This window comes from Macrobrachium rosenbergii, chromosome 30 (genome assembly GCF_040412425.1).
Source record: "Macrobrachium rosenbergii isolate ZJJX-2024 chromosome 30, ASM4041242v1, whole genome shotgun sequence".
Classification (NCBI taxonomy): Eukaryota; Metazoa; Arthropoda; class Malacostraca; order Decapoda; family Palaemonidae; genus Macrobrachium; species Macrobrachium rosenbergii.
The window spans coordinates 35234496-35256024 of NC_089770.1; the positions used below are offsets into that span (position 1 = coordinate 35234496).

General features: G+C 41.7%; 1 non-coding gene across 1 annotated transcript; it reads left to right on the forward strand.

The window, feature by feature from the left end:
• Window positions 1–12747: 12747 nt before the first annotated feature.
• LOC136855184 (5S ribosomal RNA) lies at window positions 12748–12866 on the forward strand. Its single transcript, XR_010857944.1, has one exon. It is a non-coding gene; the product is annotated as a 5S ribosomal RNA (ribosomal RNA).
• Window positions 12867–21529: the final 8663 nt, after the last annotated feature.

Consider the following 21529-nt stretch of genomic DNA (forward strand, 5'->3'; position numbering starts at 1 on the left):
GTGAATTCTAATTAATTGTGAATTTAGTTATAAACTTTGAATCTGAAAATAAATTTTTGTATTTAACATTTTTAGAAAAACAGTGTTTCATTTATTGATCACCAGTGAATAGGATTGATTGTGTGTGCATAAGGCAAAGTGATAAACATGTTTTGTTCTTTTTAGTTTTGCTAAAGTGAATTAAGACCAGGGAAACAGTTAGAGTTTTTTGATGGAGTGATGCCCTTTTACTCTAGAAGATTTCTAGTTTAATTTTTTATACCTCTGGTGATTCTGACGAACTTAGTTTGATTTTTCAAGTGATTGATAAATAAGTTTTTTCTTAAGGGATCACTGTTACCTTTAGAGTACTCAGTCTTAACAATTAATGTTATGAGAGTTCAGGTATCTGGCTGAAGTGAGGTATATTTTTGAATCTTGAGATTAGTTGTGTAATAACCAGGTACTTGATACGCATCGTGACATAATATTGTTTGGTGCCCAGAGACCCGTGGAACAAAACAAAAATATCACTCTGGTTTATGGTTTATACTGGTGGTGTTAGGGATATATTTTGATAGGAGAGTGACCACATAGTTATTTTTTGCTTTGTATTGTGAATTATTTAGTTGAGTAACTTAGAGAAAATGGCTCTGTTCAATGTTCAGAGGTTTTTAGCAGCTCCTTCCATCCAAGAGTTATCTGAATCCAACCTGACTAAGGCACAGTGGATTGCTTTAGCAGTAGCATGTGGGGGTAATGTGTCTAGTGGTATGATTAAGGCACAAATCAAATATATTGCAATCCAAGCATTGATGGACTCTGGTAAAGTAGATGAAGAGTTAGAGAGTCACAGGAATTGTTGAATGCAGCTGAGGCAGAATTTACAGATAAACATGAGCAAAAGAAAGAGAAAAGTGATGCAGAAGCAGAACTTAGACGTATAGAAGCAGAAGAAAATTTGATTAAGCTGAGGATACAGGCTGAAAGAGAGAAAATGCAAGCAGAAAGAGAAAGAGAAGATAGAGAGAAAAGAGAAAGAAAGGAAAGAGAAGAAGAAAAAGCAGCAGAAGAAGAAAGAGAAAGAGCAAAAGAGGAGAGAGAAAGAGCAAGACATGAAAGGGAGATGGAGTTAATAAAAGCTTGATCCACATTACCTGTAACACCATCTAACCCTACTCAAGGTAATTCAGACCCTGTATTTGATGTAGTAAGAGTGCAGAAGTTAATTCCAAAATTTACAGAAGAAGCCCCAGATGAGTTTTTTGATCACTTTGAAAAAGTAGCTTCAGGTATGGGATGGCCAGAGGATAAATGGTCGGTCTTGTTACAGAGTGTTCTCATTGGTAAAGGAAGAAGTGCCTATTTAGCCTTATCAGCTGATCAGTGTAAAGAGTACAAGGTACTTAAACATAATGTGCTACAAGTTTACCAGATGACCCTGAATATTATAATGAAAGATTCAGATCTTTGAGAAAGGATGACAAGATAACTTTCTTGGATTATGCTTACAAAGTAAGAAGATGTTTTAAACGATGGTTGAGGCTGCTAAAGTTAAATCTATGGACGAACTTGAGGAGTTAGTAGTCCTAGAACAATATCTTAGAGGAATTCCTGAACACATAAGAGCCTATTTAAGAGAGAGAGGTTAAAAAACTTGACAAAGCTGCTACATTGAGCGAAGATTTTAATATAATTTCTAGCAAAAGAAATTATAATGTCAAGTACCAGAACCAACAACGCACAGGTTTCAGATCTCATCCAAATTTCAGGAACATTACAACTGAAATCCTTCTAGTGGCTATGCCAATACAAAGTCAGGTAACACCCTCAGCAATTAAATGTTAAATCCTCATTATCCAGTCAGTTTTCAAGACAGATACAGAAGACTAATGTTGTCTGCTACAAGTGTGGAAGAGTAGGACACTACAGTCGAGATTGTTATCAGACACAACAGCAGACCAAACCAGTTGGTTAAGTGGTTAAAGGTAACCAGGTGAAGCAAACTATGAAGAGCAGTGTGGGAAGACTGAGACTAAACAAGCAGAGTGTTTAGCAACCAGTGGAAATGTAACTTCAAGCAGTGAGTGGCTGAGCAGCTTGGAGGCTTTTAAGCCATATATCTATGAAGGTACGCTGACAACTCAAGGAGGAAGTGTGCAGGTACCAGTCAAGGTATTACGTGATACGGGGAGTAACCATAGTGTGGTAGTTCGTGGTGCTCACCCATTGCTGGAGAAGAATCTCACCGGAGATTCAGTTATTTTGAAGGGTATAGGAGGAGAAGAGGTAACTCCTATATGCCGCTTGCATTTGTCCTGTGAATTGGTGACAGGAAATGTTGATTTTGCTGTAAAGGACTCACTAGCTGTTGAAGGTGTACATGTTTTACTGGGTAATGAAGTTGGTGGTGTACCATTTGTTCCTTGTCCTATAGTGACAGACAAACCGTTAAGGGTTAGTCCTACAGTAGATTTAGAGAAGAAAACCCCCACCTGCTTCCAAGTTGTGTAACTACCAGGAGTATGAAGAGAACTATGTCTGCAAGTGAAAATACTGAGGATTTACCTGCACCAGAAGAATCAAGTGAAGGATCTTTAAGATTAGAAGAACTGTTCCAGGAAAGTGAAGTTTCCCTAGTGTTAGTAGTGAAGAGATTTCCCAAGAAGAAGAGGATCCTGTTGTTATTGAAGAGACTCTGAGTAGTCAAAGAGTTCCTGAAGATAGTAGTGAAACTGTAGAAGCAGAGTTAGCAGATATGGAGAGTTCAGCCCTTGAAGTTGGTCAAGTGACAAGAGAGAAGCTAATGAAACTGCAGAAGAGGGATACAACGTTGGCTGATTTGTTCTTCAGAGTTGTTGATCAAGAAGAGATGCAACAAACCTCTACCTGTTATTATCTAAAGGAAGGATTGCTAATGAGAAGCATCGACCTGCAGATATACCAGGAAATGCTGAATGGGGTGAATATCATCAAATTTTGATTCCATATCCATTGAGGAAACAAGTTGTAGCAGTAGCGCATGAGTCTGGACATATGGGAATCAGGAAGACTGTTGAGAAGATTATGAAGTATTTTTTCTGGCCTGGACTTCACAAGGACGTTAGCAAATTTTTGCAGTGTGTGTCACACATGCCAGATAGCTGGAAAACCGAATGAAACCATTCAGAAAGCCCCCTGCAACCCATAGAAGTTAGAGGAGAACCCTTTAGCAAGGTAATTATAGATGTGGTTGGGCCACTTCCGAAAACAAAGAAAGGAAATGAATATCTATTAACATTAATGTGTCCAGTGACTAGGTATCATGAGGCGATTCCTGTAAGAAGTATAAGTGCAAAGGTAATTGCTGAGAAGTTGGTGGAGTTTTTCTCCAAGTTTGGAATACCAGAAATTGTGCAAAGTGATAGAGGAACGAACTTTACTTCAAAATTATTCCAGGATGTGATGAACTTGTTAGGAGTAAAACAACAGTTATCAACTGCTTATCATCCAGAGACTCAAGGAGCCTTGGAAAGGTTCCACCAGACATTGAAAAGTATGTTAACTAAGTATTGTAATGAATCAGGAAGAGAATGGGATGCTGGTTTACCTTTAATGTTATTTGAAGTTAGGAATGCTTATCAAGAAAGCATGGGATGTTCACCAAATGAAATGATTTTTGGTCGAGACATTAGAGGTCCATTGAAGATTCTTGCAGAGAATTGGGAAGAAAATCAAGAGGAAATCCAAGGAGAATATATGAAGAACTTGAGGAAAAGATTAAGAGAAATTAGAAAATTCTCTTTAGAAAATTTGAAAATAAGTCAAGAGAAAATGAAAAGGAAATATGATGCTAAAACTAAGCTAAGAAATTTTAGTATTGGACAGCAAGTTCTAGTGTTCTTACCAGTGAAAAGATTTCCCCTTACCAATAAGTTTCAAGGTCCTTATAGGATAATAGAGAAGTTAAGTGATCGAACTTATGTGATTGAAACACCAGGAAGAAGAAAACGACAGAGGAAGATACATGTGAATCTTTTGAAACCTTACTTCTCAGAGACTAAAACTGAAACAGTGTCAATAACACAAACAACTTCATCTACAGAGGACGATGACGGCTGAATTAGGAGCTGAAAACAAGATGAACAATTCTTCAATATTAGAAAATTTGGAAGATAAACTAAAACATCTGAGTGTTGAGCAAAGTAGTGAATTAAGTGAAGTTATTCAAAGTTTCCCTGAAATTTTTGCAGATGTACCTAGGTGTACCAATCTGACAAAGCATGAGATAAAGATCAGAGAAGATGGAAAACCTTTTAAAATGAGAGCTTATCGCTTATCACCTTTTCATCGAGATGTTTTGAAGAAAGAAGTTGAATATTTGTTGCAGCATGGATTAGCAGAACCCAGTTCAAGTCATTATAGTTCTCCTTGTGTGTTAGTGAAGAAACCAGATGGCTCATTTAGGATGTGTACTGATTATAGGAAACTGAATTCCATCAGTGTGGCTGACAATTATCCCTTGCCTCTTATTGATCAATTACTTGATAATATTGGGCAAGCCAAATTTGTTTCCAAGATAGACTTGTTGAAAGGATATTATCAAATTCCCTTAGATGAGAATGCTAAGTTGCTATCAGCTTTCATTACTCCTTTTGGACTGTATCAATACACTGTTTTGCCGTTTGGTCCGATGAATGCACCTGCAACATTCCAGCGAGTGATGGATCAACTACTAGGATCAATAGAAGGAGTAGGTGTATACCTTGATGACATTGTGATTTATTCTAATACATGGAAGAACATCTGAAGATATTAAGGAAAGTGTTCAAGAAACTTTGGGAAGCAGGACTAACAATCAACTTACAAAAAGTGAGTTTGGAAAGGCAACTGTACAGTACCTAGGATTTGAAGTTGGAAAAGGCCTTCTCGCTCCTATCGACGCTAATGTAGAAGGTATCCGTAAGGCTACCCCTCCTGCTACAAGGAAACAGCTACAAAGATTTTTGGGCATGGCTGGATTTTATCGCCGCGCTTCTGTCCAAATTTCTCAGCCGTAGTAGCTCCCTTAACTGACTTAACCAGTCCTAAAAGAAAGTTTGATTGGACTCCAGAATGTCAAGAATCATTTGAGAAGGTTAAAGCCATATTAACTTCAAGACCAGTGCTTCAAGCTCCAGACTTCAATAAAAAGTTCGTGATACAAGTTGATGCATCCGACTGTGGAATTGGAGCTGTTCTACTTCAAAAAGATGACAACAGAATCTTACATCCAGTATGTTTTATGTCTTCAAAGTTGAAAAAGCACCAGAAAACATACTCAACAATTGAAAAAGAAACATTAGCATTAATCACAGCATTGAAAAAGTTTGAAGTGTATGTGAACCGACCTAGGAATGAAGAAATTTTAGTATTGTCGGATCACAACCCAATCTCATTCATCAATAAGATGAAAAATAATAATATGAGACTGACCAGGTGGTCTTTATGCCTGCAACCATATAATGTAAGTGTTAAAATACATTTCAGGAAAAGATAATGTCATAGAGATTATTTATCCCGTTGTGAATCGTTGATTCAAACCGGGATAAGTAATCTTCTCGGGGAGGAATTTCATGATGTTGCCTTGTAATACGTATATCCTCCTATAATATTGACATATTTACTTTTTCATGTGTTATGTTTAATGATAATGGTTGTTGAAGTGTCATATTTAGTTTGACATCAGATCTCAAAAGTACTAATGATTACTTGATAGCGTAATTTAGAAGTGTTGTTGTAATTTTAATAGTAACGTAATTTAGAACGAATATCTTTCTTGGTAATAGTGTAGTATGTGAACACGTGTGTGTATCCACCAAGGCTTGTTTTATTTCAGTTGTCATCAGTTGAAATAAGAGGGAACGCTTTGTTTTGGGTTAGCGACGACAGTTTTGCAAAACAAACGCCGATTCGTCCCATACGGGCTCAAGACGAGTGATTTCATGTTGTTGCATGCGTTCTTTGAGTCACGTTCGCCACTTTGAGAGAAAGAATACGTGTCCTGATCAATTACGTCATGTTTTGTAAGATGCGTTCAAAACGTTTTGCTGGGATGACGTAACTTTCCTTCTAGAAGCTTCTCCATTGTATCTCGCACCCAAAACGCTTTAATGACGTCACTTCCTGCTTCTAGAACTTTTTAGTATCTCGCACCCAAAATGCTTTAATGACATCATGTAATTGTTTCACGTATTACTGGAATCCTAAAATTTGTTTCATTCTGATTTCTGAGACCAGTCGATTTGGTTCCATATCTCTCTCTCTCTCTCTCTCTCTCTCATTCCTAATTAGGAAGAGATTACTTTTAACGTAAATTTTTGTGGTCACTTTTAACATTAACTTTTGAGATCTGAATTTAGCAAAGTTATTTGGTTCGTAACGGCGCCTGGTAAAAAGTGTGTATTGTGTAACGCAGCTGCAGCAAGTGATTTACAGAGGTTTTCACAAGTTGTGTAAGGTAACGTGAAATTTTACTTATTGATACCATGGTATGATAAGTTAGGAGGTTATGGTGTGATAAGTTAGGAAATTTTGAACAAGTGAAATCATTATTGATAAATCTTACGTGTATTTTTGTGTGTTTTTCTATTTACAATTTCTTTATATTTTCACATTTTTATGTTTGTGATGTAACATTTATTTACATAGCATTGTAAATATTTCTTGGTAATTTAACATTGCATACTTAATTTAACATTGCATACTTAATTTAACATTGCATACTTGATTTCATTTATTGAGATTTTCTTTTTAAATCTTGAGTAATTCTTGATAGTTTAAATTTTACTTGATTAATTTAAATTCCTGATAAAGTTTTTTGTGAATTAGTTTTGTTTCATAATTTAATTCAAGAATTCATTGAGTTTTGTGTTATTTTCAACTAATAGTAAATTTTTCAGATTGTGAATTCTAATTAATTGTGAATTCTAGTTATAAACTTTGAATCTGAAAATAAATTTTTGTATTTAACATTTTTAGAAAAACAGTGTTTCATTTATTGATCACCAGTGAATAGGATTGATTGTGTGTGCATAAGGCAAAGTGATAAACATGTTTTGTTCTTTTAGTTTTGCTAAAGTGAATTAAGACCAGGGAAACAGTTAGAGTTTTTGATGGAGTGATGCCCTTTTACTCTAGAAGATTTCTAGCTTAATTTTTTATACCTCACACATATTCTGACGAACTTAGTTTGATTTTTCAAGTGATTGATAAATAAGTTTTTCTTAAGGGATCACTGTTACCTTTAGAGTACTCAGTCTTAACAATTAATGTTATGAGAGTTCAGGTATCTGGCTGAAGTGAGGTATATTTTTGAATCTTGAGATTAGTTGTGTAATAACCAGGTACTTGATACGCATCGTGACAATATATATATATATATATATATATATATATATATATATATATATATATATATATATATATATATATATATATATATATATATATATATATATATATATATATATATATATATATATATATATATATATATTTATATATATATATTTATATATATTTATATATATTTATATATATATATATATATATATATATATATATATATATATATATATATATATATATATATTATATATATATATATATATATATATATATATATATATATATATATATATATATATATATATATATATATATATATATATATATATTATATATATATATATATATATATATATATATATATATATATATATATATATATATATATATATATATATATATATATATATATATATATTTATATATATATATATATATATATATATATATATATATATATATATATTTATATATATATATATATATATATATATATATATATATATATATATATTATATATATATATATATATATATATTTATATATATATATATATATATTTATATATTTATATATATATATATATATATATATATATATATATATATATATATATATATTTATATATATTTATATATATATATATATATATTTATATATATTTATATATATTTATATATTATATATTTATATATATTTATATATATATATATATATATATATATATATATATATATATATATATATATTTATATATATATATATATATATATATATATATATATATATATATATATATATATATATATATATATATATATATATATATATATATATATATATATATATATATATATATATATATATATATATATATATATATATACTGTCATAAACGGGGTCCTTGGGGAGATGGAATTTGGAACAATTTATTATTAGAGACTGCCTTCGGTGTCAAGGGAGGGTCCCCGATTATAAACAAAAGGAAGGTTACTGGAACTTACCTTAGAATTTTCCTTGGTTTACCTAAATGATGAAGGTTGCCAATTTGGAATTAGAATTCTTTTACATTTAAAAGGGGTTTATTTACAGAAAATGGGGCAAGTATGTGAGACCAAAAATGTAACAATTTACAGACACATAAATCACATTTGATAGATCATAAATGCAGTAATTTAAAGACACGCAATGCAGAATGAGGGGCCACAGATGCAACAATTCCCATTAAAACAATTAACTCTGATATGCCCAAAATGCATCAATTCACAGGCAGTAATACAGTGAAAGGGGTAAATTCCAGGATAATGGAAATAGTTCAGCAAGATGATTTCTGAGTTGGCAATGTATTCTTGCAGTCAGGCTGCGACCAGGAGTAGGTGCAAAATTGGGATGGCAGTCAGTAAAGGATATCTTGGCATAGATTTGCGAACTGGGCAGGCTACGCAGTCTCGTGGAATAGAATCCCGGAGTTAGTACAAACACGTGGGGGCAAATGAAATGTCTCTTGTTACTAAACAAAGCACAATGAACAATCTTACCTTCTGAATCTTAGTTAGCCCAGTTTAACACTTTAAAGGGAGGACTTAATTGCAGGTTATGAGGTTACTGAACAAATACGCTTTAAAGGATGAATGGGGATGGTGCGGCTGACACACAAAGGGGGCTCCTGAGTAGAAATGACGAAGTAAAACTCGTGAAGAGGCAATAAGAAAGGATTAAATAGACTGAAAAGGGGGAAAAGGTGGCTACTGGCACAGACTAACTCTCAGACTTTACCTTAGACGTATACTTGAGCCCTGAATATAGCATCGGTGGCCATTCGAGTTGAGTAAGCAGACCAACTACTGGTGAACGGGGAACAGACGTCTGTCACGGAGCATGGCTGGGAAGTCCCTGCCCTTGTTTTCAAAATCTACGCGGGCTTGGCGTGTTTGCGCACATCCAGGTGTACCTGAAAGAATAGTCTGTCGCTAGTCAGGAATTCAAGGGAAAAATGGTCTTATAGATTAGGTGTTTAAAGCTTAAGATCCTAGCTTCCCCTTTGTGCAACTTGCGACCTATAATGCCTATAACCCCTTCTGAACTTAACTCGAAAACACTACCCCACGAGGGTAGAATCTAGGCGGGTGGTTGTAGTAGGGGGGTTGAAGGAGGGAGGGCTATTGTTTGGTAGGCCTGGGCATTTCCAGGATGCGGGAATGGAATGCGTCCTGGGTTCAAAGACAAGTGGGAAACCCTCTTTGTCAGCCATATTGGCTTGACTGTCAGTTAACTGATATACTGGATTCTAGTAGAAATCATTTGCCTGGCAGTTCAGTAGGAGAGAGGAATATAAATTCTTGGCAATATATATAAGTTTTACAGATTGGGTCCATTGGAAGGATGAAAGGGGGTCTTTATTTAACTATTGCCTTAATGGACCAGCAGAGAAGACCAACCTGTAACAAAATGAAGGGGAAAAAGGATTGGAAGGTTGCCACATGAAATGAGTATCTACTGTAGTTACGTTAAACTGAATTTATTTACAGAAAAAAACAACCAAGGAGGTAATCTGAAAGGCTGATGATACTGCAGGTAAACTCAAATAATGAAAAAATGCAAATTGACAATGCGTAGTAAATCTCTGCATCTGATGAGTTGAATTCATCTTGAGTGATCGGGCTCTTTTGTGTGCAACGCAAAGGGGGAACAGGTTATTGCTCTGGACTGCAGACCAGGGATGTCTTGTGTTTACTGGAAATGGCAGTACTTTTAAGATGATTTGAAGCACAAGGCTGGGTTGACTGAGCAGATAGTAGCAAGGACCCTGGAAAAATGTCCAGGATTAGCATGCCATTAAAAGAAGTTTTGTTCATGCAACTTACCTGTCAGATATATATATAGCTGTATTCTCCGAAGTCCGACAGAATTCCAAAAACTTGCGGCACACGCAGTGGGGCCAGGTGGTTAATACCCATTCCCGCCGCTGGGAGGCGGGTATCAGGAACCATTCCCATTTTCTATTCAGATTTTCTCTGTCGCCGGTACTGTCAACAACTGTTTTCAGTACCTCCGTCTTTGGATTTCGTAAACTCGTTATTTTCCACTTAAGTATTCTATTTGACTTTTGGTTTTTGTCTTTGGATTGTGGATTGGCATACGCTTTTGTGGAATTTGCTTTTGATTGCTCTTTGGATGATGTCTGGATCTAGTTATGCTAGCTTCAGAGTATGTTGTGTGAATGAGTTTAAGGTGAGGCTACCAAAAGTTTCGGTAGATCCTCACTTTCTATGCATGAGTTGTAGGGGGCAGGTTTGCTTGATAAATGATCGCTTACTTTGCCTCCCACCCTGCTAATTTATTAGTTCAGGTTTTCATTCTCGCACTAATAGTGCTCCTTTTTGCATCTGGAAGATGGCTAACAAAATATTATCTATTGCGAAGGTGCATAGATTGAGCGAGTCAAGCGATAATAAAGAAGAAACAATAGTAACGCTGGGTCAGTCAAAGTGCACTCGTAAGGCGGACGCTGAAGAGGATATGTCCAATAAAGTTTTCGTAACTATGTTGTTACAACAAATCAAACACTTATGGAGTTATTAAAGGAAATGTAAGGTTTGTTTTTGGAGATAGTCTCCCGAGAGCAGCGGGACTAGAGTGACGTCACGTAGGCAATGGTTGCCTCCTAGTAAAAGTAAACAAACGCTTTCGCGAGTTCAAAGTAGCACGGTAAACGTTAAAGATGCCATAATTTACTCAGGTCGGTATCAAACATTAGTTTTAGTCAGGGTGAGGAGATAACCTACCATAATTTTAGTTAAAACGACGAGAATAGGTTTTATCTCGCCGAGACTGATTTAAATCTACCTGCCTAACGTTTGAGCCAAATTCTAGTACTCGTAGGCTAAGCGGGAGTTGAGACTTCCCAAGTAGGTAGCCTATTTCACAATATATTGACTGGGGGGCCTTTCTGTCAAGCATGCTTCGTCTCCCAGTCGTGCTCACCGCTCGCTGGATCGCCATCGTGACGCTCTGCTGCAGCGTGACGCTCCGCAAGCAGCTATCCTGGACGCTTCTGTAGCTGCTCGTCAGGGCGCTCCTCTCGCTGCCGTGCAGGACGCCTTCGGCTGGACCGCCATGGTGACGCTCCATGCAGCAGCTATCCTGGACGCTTCTGTAGCTGCTCGTCAGGACGCTCCTCGCTGCCGTGCAGGACGCTCGGCTGGACCACCAGCGTGACGCTCCGCAAGCAGCTATCCTGGACTCTTCTGTAGCTGCTCGTCAGGACGCTTCTCGCTGCCGTGCAGGACGCCGGCTGGACCGCCATCGTGAACGCTCCGCAAGCAGCTATCCTGGACGCTTCTGTAGCTGCTCGTCAGGACGCTCCTCTCGCTGCCGTGCAGGACGCCGGCTGGACCACCAGCGTGACGCTCCGCAAGCAGCTATCCTGGACTCTTCTGTAGCTGCTCGTCAGGGCGCTTCTCTCGCTGCCGTGCAGGACGCCGGCTGCTCCGACCGCCATCGTGACGCTCCGCAAGCAGCTATCCTGGACGCTTCTGTAGCTGCTCGTCAGGGCGCTCCTCTCGCTGCCGTGCAGGACGCTCGGATGGACTCTCGAGGACGCCTCTTTGGTTGCTCGGTGACGCTTCAGAGCAATCAAAGTCTCCGGGAAGCGTAGATCCCATCTGCGTGTTGGACCGCAAGGCCTTCGTTTCTCCCATTGAAGAGGGAGAAGTCTCTTGTGAGTCGGAGCCTGCAGTCCTTGAGCAGCCTCCCCCTTCCTCGTCTACGGACTACCAGGTGTTAGCCGGCCTTTCTTAAGGACTTGTTTGGCGACAAGTTTCAAACCCTCGGCCACTCTCTCTCCTCCTTCGCAGTTTGCTTCGTCCTAGACGAGGAGAGCGCCGGGGTTTGTCAAGATGACTTCGTCTCTGGCGACGAAGAAGGCCTTCAAGAAGGTTAACACCTGGATGGAGGAAGGAAGACCCAAGGCAAGACTTCTTTTGCCCTGCCTCCGTCCAAGCTGAGCGGCAAGGCAGGTATGTGGTAAGAGACCGGGGAGGACGTCGGCTCAAGAGTTCCTTCGTTGTCCCAGGGAGACTTCGCTAGCTTGGTCGACGCGCCTAGAAGGTCCCTCCTGTCGGCTGCCAAAGTGTCCTGGACTATGTCGGAGACGGATCACCATTTGAAAGGACTGTTTCGAACCATGGAGGTCTTCAATTTCCTGGACTGGTGTTTGGGGGCTCTAGATGTCAGGATTAGGAGTCCCGACTCGATCTGCCTGGGGGAGCTGTCCAGCGTGTTGAACTGCATGGACAAGGCAGTCAGGGATGGCTCGGAGGAACTGGCTTCCCTCTTTTGTACGGGCCTCTTGAAGAAGAGGGCCTTGTACTGTAACTTTACAGCCTATGGCCCTACCAGCCAACGGCCATACCACGTTGAAAGCACCGCTTCTCGTGCGATCAGCGAAGTTAAGCAACGTTGGGTCTGGTCAGTACTTGGATGGGTGACCGCCTGGGAACACCAGATGCCTTTGGCGTCATACTTTTGCAAAGTCAGTTTCTCCGTCGCAGAGGGCTTTGCTGTTCTCCCCGTTTTCGAGCCATCTCTTCCCCCCAGTCCTTGTTCAAGGATCTCTCCTCCAGCTTGAAGGAGGCCACTCCCCTCTTGGCCCACTCGTCAAGACGCCCGGCAGTCCCTTTGATGTCGTTGTCAGGTCAGACCTCCAGGAAGTAGAAGCCCTTTCGTGGAGGAGCTTCTTCCTCGAGATCTTCTCCCCGAGGTAGAGGTCTTTTCAGAGGCGGAGCCCCGCCTAAACCTTGGGGCAGGAAGTGATTTGCAGCGCCTTCAGACACCTGTAGGAGCCAGGCTTCTTTCGTTTGCGAGAGCCTGGAGAGCAAGAGGGGCAGACACCTGGTCCCTTGAAGTTATCGAGAGAGGATACAAGATCCCCTTTCTCGACTCACCACTTCTGTGCATCGCGTCGCCCAGGGATCTGTCTTCCTCATTCCATCAAGAGAAGCAACAGATCCTTTTCAAGCTATTAGAGCAAATGCTCGAGAAAGAGCTGTGGAGCAAGTCCTGGAGCTGGACTCCCCAGGATTCTACAACCGACTGTTCCTAGTTCCGAAGCAGTCGGGAGGATTGAGACCAGTCCTTGATGTCAGTAGACTGAACCGCTTCATGGTGAAGGAGAAGTTCACGATGGAGACGTCCCAGTCTGTTTTTAGGAGCATTAAGACCAGGAGATTCGATGGTCGCTCTGGACTTACAGGACGCTTACTTTCACGTTCCCATACATCCCCAGTCGAGGAAGTATTTGAGGTTTGTACTAGGGGGACGAGTGTTTCAATGCAGAGCTCTTTGCTTCGGGCTAAGCACAGCTCCCATGATCTTCACGATTATCATGAGAAATGTGGCAAGATGGCTTCACTTGGCGGGTATTCGTATCTCGCTTTACCTGGCCGATTGGCTCATCCGAGCCTCTTCACAGTCAAGGTGTCTGGAGGACCTGAATGCGAATTTAGAGTTGACAAAGTCCCTAGGACTTCTAGTGAACGAAGAAAAGTCCCATCTGATCCCGACGCAGTCCATCGTCTATCTGGGGATTCAGATGGATTCAGTGGCTTTTCAAGCTTTTCCATCCCAGGAACGTCAGTAGCAATGCTTAGAAAAAGTCTCATCCTTCCTAGGGAAGGAAATATGCTCAGTGAGGAATGGACGAGTTTGCTGGGGACCATTTCCTCTCTGGAGAAGTTTGTTTCCCTGGGAAGACTTCATCTCAGGCCGCTCCAGTTTTTCCTGGCGGAAAACTGAATAGACAAGGAGAATCTAGAGGAGACCCTGAAGATCTCTCCGTTTTCAAGATTCACCTGAGGTAGTGGCTCGACCCTCGAGGTTGGCAGAAGGGGTTTCTCTATGCCTTTAGAGCCCCGACCTGGTGTTGTTTTCCCCTACGCTCCCAGGGAGGGATGGGGAGCAACACTAGGAGGGGAGAAAGTGTCAGGCACCTGGAGAGGGGAACAGGTGTCCTGGCACATCAATCTCAAGGAATTAGGGGCGATCCTGCTGGCCCTTCAATCCTTCGAGAGCCAAGTGTCAGGCCGAGTCGTACAAGTAAATTCAGACAACTCCACAGCCCTGGCATACCTCAAGAAACAGGGAGGAACTCGTTCCCGGTCCCTGTTCGCCCTGGCGAAGGAGATCCTGCTTTGGGCCCATGCGCGGGGGATCACGATCCTTACGAGGTTCGTTGCAGAATATCCGCGCGGACCTTCTCGGTTGACAGCGGCAGCTTCTACCGACCGAGTGGACCCTTCACGAGGAAGTATGTCAGGAGCTGTGGAGGTTATGGGGACGTCCCTTGGTAGATCTGCTCAGGCAGCCCCATTTCGAAAGGTACCTCAAAACTTCCCCGCTCTGAGTCTAACTGCATTCAGACTATCAGCCGACAACAAGGATCTTCACGATCTCTTGAGATCCTTTGAGACTGTCAAGGTACCTCATTCCAGGACGCCTCCCTGGAACCTGGATGTCGTCCTAAATTTTTTATGTCAAATACCTTCGAGCCTCTTTCTTCGGCGTCTCAAGAATGTGACAAGGAAAGTTTTTTTTCCTAACTGCTCTGGCTACGGCGAAGAGAGTTAGTGAACTTCAGGCTATCAATAATCATGTAGGTTTTAGAGGCCATAATGCAGTATGTTCTCTAAGCCGTATGTTCTTGCTAAAACGAGAACCCGTCTACCCCTTGGCCCAGGACCTTCGAGATTAAGGGTATGACGGAAATTCTCGGACATGAACCAGAAAGAGTCATGTGTCCTGTCAGGGCTCTCAAATTTTATTTGCAGAAGACTGGGAAAGTCGAGGTCCTTCGGACAGTCTGTGGTGCTCTGTCAAGAGGCCGGATTTGCCTCTTTCTAAGAATGCACTGGCGTTCTTTTTTAGAAGCACCATTTTAGACGCACTTTCCGACGTTCAAGACAGTGACTTGAGTCTTTTGAAGTTAAGGCTCACGAAGTTAGAGCCATTGCAACCTCGGTGGCTTTCCAGAAGAACATGTCCCTTTGCGATCTTCTGGGTACCACCTTCTGGCAACTGCAATTCGGTGTTCGCTTCACATTACTTGGGGACGTGAAGACGACATACGAAGACTGCTATTCACTAGGACCATACATTTCCGCACTCCAGATCGGCCCCATAACACTTCTAGGCCTGGACCTCTGTCAGACTCCCAGGACCAGGGAGAGGGCAAGTCGAAAGCCACAGGAGGTTTACGGGGGCTTCCCACCGATCTGGCGTCCCTTCGGCAGGACCTGTGGTCGCTTCTGCAGACACAGTGTTGCGGGCAGGGAGCGATACTCATCCTATCCTTTAGAGGTTAGGAAGTATATTTTAATCTTGATTTTGTTTTTTTACGTCAGATCGGTCCCATAACGCTTCTAGGCCTGGACCTCTGTCGGACTCCCAGGACCAGGGAGAGGGCATGTCGAAAGCAGGACCTGTTGACGCTCTAGGTCAGGTGGTTGGTTGTTGCTCCTTTTGCCCTCACAGTATGGCCTTATGATCTAGTCCCATTGTGGTCACGCCCCCGTGGACAGATCATCTAGAACTCACCAGCTATATAGGTCACTACCTTGCTGGAGACTCTAGTAAAGCAGAAGCAGGCTTGGGTGACAGTAATCACGAAGTCAGCTATGCTAACATAGGCCTGGACCTCTGTCGGACTCCCAGGACCAGGGAGAGGGCATGTCGAAAGCTGTAAGTTGGTTACGGGGACTTCCCACCGATCTGGCGTCCCTTCGGCAGGTCCTGTTGATGCTCTCGGTCAGGTGGTTGGTCGTTGCTCCTTTTGCTCTCACAGTATGGTCTTATGATCTAGTCCCATTGTGGTCATGCCCCCGTGGACAGATCATCTAGAACTCACCAGCTATATAGGTCACTACCTTGCTGGAGACTGTAGTAAAGCAGAAGCAGGCTTCGGTGACTGTAATCACGAAGTCAGCTATGCTAACAAGTAAGGAACCAAGGCGTCAGTCGTCTACATATCTTTGTTTCCTAAATCCTATTCTGTCTCTTCCCACCTCCAATGGTGGGATTCAGCTATATATATATCTGACAGGTAAGTTGCATGAACAAAATGATATTTTAATGATAAAATAAAGTTTGTTCATACTTACCTGGCAGATATATATAATCATAGTGCCCACCCTCCTCCCCTCAGGAGACAGTGGCACTAGAAAATCTGAATAGAAAATGGGAATGGTTCTGATACCGCCTCCCAGCGGCGGGAATGGGTATTAACCACCTGGCCCCACTGCGTGTGCCGCAAGTTTTGGAATTCTGTCGGACTTCGGAGAATACAGCTATATATATATCTGCCAGGTAAGTATGAACAAACTTTATTTTATCATTAAAATATCATTTTGTTTATAAATTTGTTTTTCTCTAAGCTAAAAAATGCACCATGGAGGAGTTGATTAATTAAATTTAATTGGCCCGTGGTAACACTATGGAGTTCTAATCTACTACTGATCACTGAACTGAGTTAGCTTTAGGTTTGGATAAGTCATGGGGCGAATTTGAAGGGCTGCTTTGGCGTTAGGTTCTTAACAAAGGGTTTGGTTTGGAGAATGAAAAGTGAAAAAACCTTGGGAAAAAATAAAGAGAGAAATTCACTGAGAGGAAAAGGAGAATCTTGGACTGGCTAGAGGACTGATTGCTTCTGACGTTCATTTTTTAGGCCTGTGGATGTTCCTGTATTTTTGATAACATACAAGGACGGGTTGTCCTGAACGCCCTTAGTCCCTCCAGAAGAAAAAAAGGAGTGGGGAGCAGTGCGACCTTTCATGTTGCCACCAACAGATATCCTTTTGCAAGATCTGGGTACCGAGTCTTTAATAAAACGTTGTTTACGAGTGGCGAGATGCTTCTTTGTTGTGTGCTTGGGAGTGGCAAGGTCAGTCATCTGCGAAATAGTCACACAGCCAGCAAAAGTGCTTGGAAAACAGATCTTATGGTTAGGTGCTTAAAGGTTAAGTTCCTAGTCTAATTTTTATTCACAGCCTGGCTTCTCTTCTATCACTAATGGAGAGGCATCAGCTACTCGGACACGTGATAACAAATGGCAGTCAAAGAGGTGCTGTTGTCTAATCTGAGTTCAAAATAGGTGCTAACCTACCTTCCCACCAATAAATTGAGCCTAGCAGTTAATGGAGAGTGTTTTTGTTCAGAAATTCGAATTATTTCCCGGCTGGCTAATAGGAGAGGAATGAAAATAAGTGAAAGGTCCCCCTTTGAAAAGGCATTCACACCCTTTCAGGCATGAAGGTCTTGGCTGAGTAAGCTATTCGTCCCGACTAGACAGCTAGTGTCCCTAGGATAAACTGTGCTTTTGCACTGCAATAGCTAAGTGGACCTACCTAACTTCTAAGATGGGTACTTGTGGTGCTAACAGCTGTTTCTTTACTACAGCAGAGCCTAACCAGACTTACACAACGGTATATACAATTTCTACTGGTTGTCTCTGATGATTGGGGAACTCCACTCCCAGGCAATGGGCACATGGTAAATCTCTGACATAGCCTTCAATGCTTCATCCTATGGCTCTAGCACTAACTAATGACACGGACCTAACTAAATGCAATTAATTACGGATTACGCAATGCTTTAGGAATAATACACGCAGGTTGGGAATAAATGTGAACATGAGTAACCTGAAGGGTTTATTATAGTTAGTGACCAGGTGTACCAGCTTGAGTATTGGTTCGTTAGATGGTGCTAGTCACAAGGTTAGTATTAAAAAAATGCTTAGGGTGTTAGGGGTTAATCTACTGGGACAGAGATCACAACATTGCAGGCTACCTTATCTGGATAGGTGCCAAGATCACTCTGAGGATGGAAGCATTCAAGATTCACTGTGCCAATGGGACACTAGTGCCAAGGAGAGCTGGTGGCTCTGATTAGCTAATTGGATCTTATTTTCAATCTTCTGCCCCTTCTTTTCTTCTTCTTCTTCTTCTTCTTATATGTTCTTCTTCTTCTTCTTCTTCTTCTTCTTCTTCTTCTTAACATTTCTTAAAGGCCTTAGGCTACTGACATTAAATAACAAATTCCTAGGAGGTGATGAGGGCACCGACTCTAGGGAAAGGCCAGAAGTGCCATCAGGAGCAGGACCAGGGGTAGCCCTAGTAGCTGTGGGCTGGTTTCCTACTTCGGCTGCTGTGAAACCATCGTAAGGGAAGAGCCAGCGTCTGCGTCCCGGCCATACAGTTCCGGCAAGGTTCGAGAGTATTTAGTTTTAATAAAATTTATTGATTGCCTTTAAATGTTTTAGTGTTGAGGGGTTCGATTTTGGTGCGTTAAAAGCTTAAATAGTTTAAATAAAATGTTGGTTTGTGGATCCAAAGATATAATTTTTTATTTTTAAACATCTAACTTACCTGGTAGTTAGGCCTATATATATAGCTTAAGTCCCTGACGTCACGGCAGAATTTCAAAAACTCGCGGCAATCGCCGATCGGTAGTCAGGTGAACCACCTGTGCGCCCTCTACCCAGGTACCTGGAACCATTCCAACTATTCCTCAGATCTTCCCTGCCGCTGTGTCGGTAACATCGATGGAATTTCGCTCGTAGCCTGTGTTTTTTCGCAACTTATTTTGGTGAAGTACACTTTGGCTTGGCTTTCGCTTGTTCGCTTTTGGATTTTCTTATAACATATCTGACTTCATCGAGTGTGAAAATGTGTGTGTGGGGATGCAAGCAGCTTGCTAAAGTCTCCTTGGATCCCCACTTAGTATGTCTGAAGAACGGGAATGAAAGACCGGCTCAGAAGAGCCAAGAGTACTGTTTCTCACTCTTCTTGATATAACCAGGGAATAGTTAATTCTTTTCCCCTTGATAACTATCCTATTGATCCTTCTCCCGTAGTGGTAGTCTCTGAACCCCCTACTGAAACAGGTAAGGACCCAATACTTAATGATTTGTTGGCTGCCATTCAGACCCTGGCCCAACAGGTAAAATCCTCTCAGAAGACAGGGATAATATGTGATCGATAATAAGAGATCTAAAAATACAAGTGTTAATATGTTGTTAGTGTAAGTGCAGTGGAGGGTGCGACCGCTCGGTCCTGTTGTGCTCCTAGTCCTAGACCTCTTCCAAGCTCACCAACCCCTGTGAGAAGGAAAGTCGACAGACGAAGGGAGGCAAGAGGCTTTAGCTACAGAGCAGTCGTCCCCTCGAGCGTACCTGTTGACGTTTCCCAGGGCGCTCACCCTCGCCATAGGAAAGGCGAGGTTAAAGTGTTTTTTCGTCCATTGGTTGCTGTCGTCAACCGGAGGAAGCTTTGACCGATGTCGCACAGGCGGCCAGTTCTCAAGTAACCTCTAGGTTTGACGGGACAGCGAAAGTTAGAAGTATGGACGCCAGGACGTCGGGCGTCGAGAAGCTGGGCGCCAGGGCGCCGAGCGCCAGGGCGTCGGGCTTCGAGAAGCTGGACGCCAGGATGTCAGACGTAGAGAAGCTGGACGCCTGGACGTCAAGTGTCGAGAAGTTAGACGCCAGGACGTCAGGCGTCATGAAGCTGGACGCCAAGACATTAAGCTTCAAGAAAATGGACGCCAACACGCCAGGCGTCAAAGAGACTGGGATGCGCCAGGGCGCCAGGCGTCAAGATGATATTTTGAAAGACGCCGCTACTTCCGTCTTCGTAAAATCGGAAGAAGAGAATGATAATATCTCGCATTCTCCTGTGAATCCTATTGTAGAAATTTCTGACGAAGACAATATAAAAGGCCATCAGCTTTTATCAGACTTGAAAAGGCTTATGAAGATATTTTCGGAAATTTTTCCCAGAGAAATTTATCCTGACTGCTCCTCGTTCCCCGCCTTCAGAATTTACTCTTGTGAAGGCGTCTAAGAGGGCAGCATTTACGAAGAATGGATACTTTCGAAGGAGAAACAATGAAAGACAGCCTTTGTTTTTCCTCATATATCTGATGTCGTGTATGGATAAAGGACTCGGAGATAGTTCCAACGAATCAACTGCACCTTTCTCAGCGGGACTCCTGAAGAAAAGGGCCCATCTTTGCTCTTTCCTGGCTAATGGGGTCACGTCCAATCAAAATCAGAATTGATTTATACCTCTTTTTTCCTCTCACCCCTTCTCTCAAGGTTTGGTATAGAGGCCTTTTCATCTTTGGCCCAGAAAACCACGTAAGATTTAAGATCTAAAACAGCAAGAAAAGTCCTACCTATGACTTTCATCGCTAAAAAGAGTAAGGCTGAGGTTCCTGTGTTTCAGGTATTTCAGCTCTTTCATGGTCGGCCCTCTGATAGAGGTTCCTCTAGGGCGGGTAGATGAATGATAACGCGAAGAGGCTCTACACAGGGAAGAAGAAGGACCTGCCTTTCTTCTCCTGCAGACTGCGGTAGGAGCTGGACTGTCCAGCCTGAGTAGGCCCCCCTCTAGTAACAAGACAATTCGACCTTTCTGCCAAATGCAACGACAGAACCAAGGCAAAGGTTCTACAGCAACAAGTGTCTATGATGTTGCAAAAGGAGACCAGACAGAGAGTTCAGGATCCGAATTCCCCAGGATTCTACATTCGGTTATTCCTGATCCCCAAATACTTGGGGGGTTAGAGACCGGTGCTAGACGGGATTGCACTCAATTTTTTTTTGTGCAATAAACAAAGGTCGCTATAGAAACGACAAAATCGGTTCTAGCAGCGGTCAGACAGCATGACTGGATGGCCTCACTGGACCTCCAGGATGCGTATTTTCACGTCCCCATGCACCCGATCTCCAAGAATTTTCTGAAGTTCGTCCACGGGAAAGGTTTTATAGTTTCGGTCTCTCTCTCTTTCGGCCTAAACAGACAAGGTTGACGTCTGGCTCTGGAGCCGAGACCTCTCAAGAGCAAGTTACCCAATATTGAGGGACGTCATGATAACACTTCATAGACTACAGATTGTAGCCACAGCAGCAGCCGGAGCTCTTCCCTTCCAGCCCCAAGGGTAGCTCTCCTACTAAGAACAAACATAGACAGTTCTATTCAGTCAGGATACCGGGCTGCAAGAGCGTGGCGGACACTGTGCTGCCTTCCGTACATCCTCCTCTTCCTCCTTCGGATTGGTACTCGTCTGCGGAACCCCTCCTCGGTCCATTATTGACGATGAGAAGGAAATAATTGCCGTAGTTGAGGC